The sequence below is a fragment of the Ailuropoda melanoleuca genome, chromosome X, assembly GCF_002007445.2.
Source record: "Ailuropoda melanoleuca isolate Jingjing chromosome X, ASM200744v2, whole genome shotgun sequence".
Lineage (NCBI taxonomy): Eukaryota > Metazoa > Chordata > Mammalia > Carnivora > Ursidae > Ailuropoda > Ailuropoda melanoleuca.
Genome location: NC_048238.1, coordinates 96,296,517 through 96,301,616, shown reverse-complemented (window position 1 = coordinate 96,301,616; position 5,100 = coordinate 96,296,517). Strand labels below are relative to the sequence as shown.

At 53.7% G+C, this 5,100-nt stretch overlaps 1 pseudogene; it reads right to left on the bottom strand.

Annotated features, from left to right (window-relative positions):
* Nucleotides 1–2,080: 2,080 nt before the first annotated feature.
* On the bottom strand, nucleotides 2,081–3,951 carry LOC100480920 (annotated as a pseudogene).
* Between the last annotated feature and the right edge of the window lie 1,149 nt (nucleotides 3,952–5,100).

The window sequence follows — 5,100 nt, the reverse complement described above, 5'->3', positions numbered from 1 at the left end:
GTTGCTAGAGAAAAAACAGTAATTGTAAAGTAGGAAACTCAGAAAAGAACTTGATTGGCTGGTCAAAATTTACATCATCCATGGGGGGCAGACAGACATCCCGTGCCTCCCAATATTATGCTCTGAGAAGGACACAGCATCAATTATGCAGTTGTCTAGCCAGGAATGCATAATAGGAATCTAAACATGAGAAAATATTAGACAAACTGCAAGCGAGGAGCATTAAAACAAAAGGAAGGACTGTATTCATCAAAAATCTCAACGCCAGAGAAGAAAGACTGTGCATGTTTCAGACTAGTGGAGACTAGAGAGATGTGACAACTAAGTGCAATACGTGGTCCTAGACTGGATCCTGTGCTCGAGGGTAAAGATGTGCTAGACAGGGCATTACTGGTCAATGGGCAAAATTGAACTCTGGAAGTTAGATTAGATCAAAGCTCTGTATTCATGTTACAGTTTTTTGATTATTCGATATGGCTTTATTTTCTGATCATCCAACTGTGTCCCACAACCAGCCTGAGCTCTCAACAGTCAGTGGTCCTGACAACCAGCTTTGGGGAGAGATGAAGGGGGAAGGATGCGCTAATGCTGGTCCCTGCGTCCAGCACCCCAGAGTTGATCAGGCTAGCTGGGCACTCAGTAAACAGTCTCTGGGGGAGACAGGCCACCCAGCGGGAGAGAGAAGGGGGGTCAGGCAAAAGAGAACCTATGGCCTGCATGCCTGCCCCCTCCCTGGCTCCCGCTTGACCAAGATCTGGGGCCTGGAAGGCTGGGACGGCAGCCCTGCCAGGGAGTCTGGCTGGGCAAAGGCAGGAGGCCTGAGATGGAGGCAGAGACACAGTCCTCCTGTGCCTGACCCTTCCAGCAAGTGGAGAGCTGGCTTCTGAGTGGGGAGTAGCTGGCTGGGTGGCAGAGCAGAAGATGGCAAGACCTTCCTGGGGGCAGAGGAGGCAGGTGCCTCAGTGCCTCGTCCCTCATCCTGACGCTCCTCCCAGCACAAAACACCTAATTGATTATACTGCTAATGAATCGGTACACCTGGAAGAAACACCTCGGTCTCCCTGAGATCAATCTCAGTGGGGCTTGAGGTCTCCTCCCCACGCCCCTCCCTTATGAGGCACCTGATTCATGGGGTTCAGGCCCTGACCCTCTTGTCTAGGTCCCAGGTCCTCGGAAGGGCAGCCCTGCCAGCCCCACAGTCAGTTGCATTGCCTCCAGAAAACGCTTTCGCTCCACCCCCAGTCTGGATGCCCTCCTAGGACACAGAAACACTTGCTGCCCCAGAACACATCCTCTTTTCTGCAAGTGAGGAAACTGAGGCCCAGAGAGCTCGAGGTGAGAGGCGGAGGACCTGGGGGCCTCCTTTAGAGTGGCCTCCTGCCCCAGGGACTCTGGAGGCACCTGGGACCCCAGGGGGACAGGCCCAAGCTCCCCGGGGTGCGGCAGGAGGGCAGAGGCAGTGAGAAGCACGGGGGAGGGTGAGTGGTGCTAGGAGCCTGACAGGGAGGCCTCTGGTTGTGCAGGGGACCAACTGTCCATGGGAGGTTGGGGGAGACGCCTCCAAGGCTGCACCCTGAGCTGGCTCCCCTCAGCCCTGGCCAAGGCGGGTGGGGGGACACAAGGCTTCTGAGGAAGGGGCCAGAACCGGGGACGCAGAGGCTGGCCCTGCCCTCCTTCAGACAAGGAGAGAGGGTGACTGGGGCAGGGTGGGCAGACCCAGAGCTGGGAGTCCCCGGTCAGCATCGCGGGCAGGAGGAGGGATGCTGAAGCTGCGCATTTCCTCTGTCATCTCTGCTCACAAGCCCTGAGGACCATGGGTCGCCTCCAGGGCTGAGGCCTCATTTGCAGGCTTGTTCCCAAATCCATGGCCTGGCCCTGGGACTTCCACCAAATGCTCCTCCAAGGGAGTTCAAAGGACGAAACGGAGAAAGAATCCCCCAAGTCCTCAGGAGCAACACAGAAAAGCTCTGTAATTCGGGGTTGGGGCCTCTCAGCAAGGGGTGAAGCCCTGCCTTCCTGCCAGCTGTGAAGCAGGGAGCGGTGGCAGGTGGAAAGCTCCCCGCGCTGGTGGATGGCCACATCACTGCATCTTGGCCTTCGGGAGCACTCTCTGAACTGTTTTATACAGAAGGTCAAAGTGCTGGGGGCAGCAGGAGGGTTTGAGTGAGGTCAGGGAAAAAACCTGCCTCAAGGAGGGCCTGAGGGCCACCTGTGGGGTCACCTTCTTCCAGGCAGGACGGGGGAAGGGGGATGCCAAGGACTCAGGACTCACCTGGCCAGGTTGACCCTCCCATAGAGGTCCTACCTCCCACCTGAGCCCCTGCCTACTCACCTGGACTGCCGTGTAGGCCATCCAGGGGTAGACACCAATGCAGATGGCCAGGAACATGTAGAAAACGGCCGGCTTGACCCTGTAGGCACTCATCACCTGCTTCAGCTGGTCATGGAAGACAAACCTGGGGTCCCGTTTATCGGCTTTGACATGGTGCTGCTTCCCTTCCTTCAGGTAGGTAGTGTTTCAACATGCTGAGGAACGTGCAGTATTTGTCCACCAGCTGGGAGGCCTGGGGATGGCTGATGGGCCAGCCCATTGCCAAGGCCAGCTGTTCCTGCTGGATCATCTGCTCCAGGAAAACCGGCAGGGGGTCTCTTCGTGGTCAGGTTGTAAATGACTCAGGTCAGGGCTTCTGCGATGAGCCTCAAGTTGCAGGTCAGAGTTTTAGAATAGACCTGAGACCTCACGTCCATGCTGCTGCTGCACTGGGTGTCACGGTGGCTCTCCAGGTGGGCCAGGGTGAAGGCAGACAGCCAGAGAATGGCAAAGTGCTCCTGCTCCCAGGCCAGGATGTACTCAGCCGGGCTGGTCTTGTGCACCACGGAGAACTGCAGCTCTGGGAACTGGTGGCTACCGTCTCCAGCTCAGCAGGAAAGCACACTGCAGTGTCTCCTTGCAAGGTGGCTTGGACGTGTGAAGATACAGGCTGTCCACCTGGCCCATGGTGTCAGAGGACAAAGGCCACACTATATTGGAGTATGCTGTTATCCGTGTGGTCCAGGTTGTCTTCCAATCAGTGCTTGGTTCCCTTGAACTTGACCCTCCAGGAGCAAAGGACAGAAGATTGTACACTGAGTGGGTGCCCTTGTTGGTGTAGAGCTTGGAGAAGGGGCAAGTGAGCCCAAGCAGTAGGGAGATGCCACTCCTGTTGCAGTCCACGCCATGCGACAGCCAAGAGGCCGCTCTGAAGGCGTCGTAGTGTGCCGCGATGATGACGGTGGTAAGGTCCTCTCTACCCAGCCCCATCAGCCAGCAGTCCCTCGCGGCCTTGCTGTGGACCCCACTCATGACCATCTGGAAGCTGTTGGCAGTGGCGGGGTGGAGCAGTAATTTGGCAACAGAGGCAGAGCCCTGGGAAGCGGAGCTGGCCTGCATCTGCATGTAGATGGAGAGCAGGGCCTCACCGTGCACAGCAAAGGATATGGGGACGATGGTCTGCATGGCCAGCATCTTGGGCCCCATCTCCATGAATTGCCGGATGACGTCCCGGGACACGAAGGCCACAGCCTGTGGCAGGACGGTGAGCATGGCGTGAGCCACCTGCCGCAAGGCCTTCTGGAACTGCTTGTAGAAGCGCAGCCGCCGGAAGCACGCCGCTGCGGCGCGGCTCCACACGTCCGCACCGATGCGTGCGCCTGCGCGTTGAGCACCGTGGTCCCGGTGCCTCAGCAGCTGGGCGCGGAGGGGTCAGGCTCGGCGGATGCCACGAGTGTGGGCACTGGACCCTTGGACAGAAGCGGGTGGTTCTCAGGATGGAACCAGATGGTAAGGCTGCCCGTGTGGGTCATACTGATGCAGCAGTAGATGAAGTTGTGCTGTGTGTCCGACAGCGGAACCGAGCGGAGGCACGACGCCTTCGGCATGTTCTCCAGCACCTTGCCCGCTTCTTCCAGCATCCTGGGCCACAGTGGGCCACACAGGGCGGTTCCTGCACCCTCACCTCAGCGTGGGTAGCCGGCCGGGCCCCTGTCTTCATGTTAAACCCAGTGAAATTCATACCTGTACTGTGGTTACCTAAGAGAATATTCCTGTTCTAGGAAAATACACCATGACATATTTAGGGGTAACGGGCCACAATGTATGCAACTTATTTTGAAAAAGTTAAGAAAATATTATGTGTATGTATATACAGACACACATATATAAAGAGCCCGGCACAAATGCTAAACAAATAAGGTAAAATGTTAACAATAGATGTATTTGGTTAAAGAGTATATGAGTATTTTTTGTGTTATTCTAATCCTTCCAGAAGTTTCACATTCTTTCCAATGAAACAAGATATTTGGTTTTAACTCAGTAATTTGTCTGAAGTTTTTAGCGAAGAGATAGTCATCTGGCCTTTCAGAGGATGTAACTAGGGAGTGAGCAGGCAAGTCGCTCTTGAAACATATACACAAGTATATTTCTCTAGCTAAGTCCTTGAATTCCTTCCTTTGCATCATGCTGGGGGATTTCTAAGGTTTCAACATTTAGTCTAGATTTGTGCTAATCAGATCAATAAGATAATGGAAGTCTTTCCATATGGACAAACTCCATCATCCTCACTACAGCGTCCGAAGTTTCTGGTAACATATAAACTAACAAATTCTTGCAAGTCTTCTGGGATCTTCTACTGTGACTTTGCATTTAGGGTGGGTGGGTTGAGGTGGGGAGCTGCTGCTTCTGGCTAGAGATGAGATTTTTTTAGCAGAGTCAAATAAACCCTAGAGTTTCAGTCTATACTTTGAAGTGAGAAATGAGGGACATTGTTACACTTTAGTTTTAACTTATCCATTGTTATAAAATGTAACATCTCTACCCCTTAGGTCCTGTCATTTCTTAATGCTCCAGAGCAAAAGTTTCGCAGTTCCCAGATCCCCACCCTCAGTGAGCACTTTGTTCCAGGTGAGCACTGGTCATAACTTACATTGGTCATTTCGTTATAATTATTGGGGGCTGCTAGATTTCTGTCTTGGGGTACAAAGTGGAGTTTCATTGCCTCCTGCCCTATCTCTGCTGGATTACTTGTATGTACTAATTATGAGAAATAGATTTGGAATAAATCT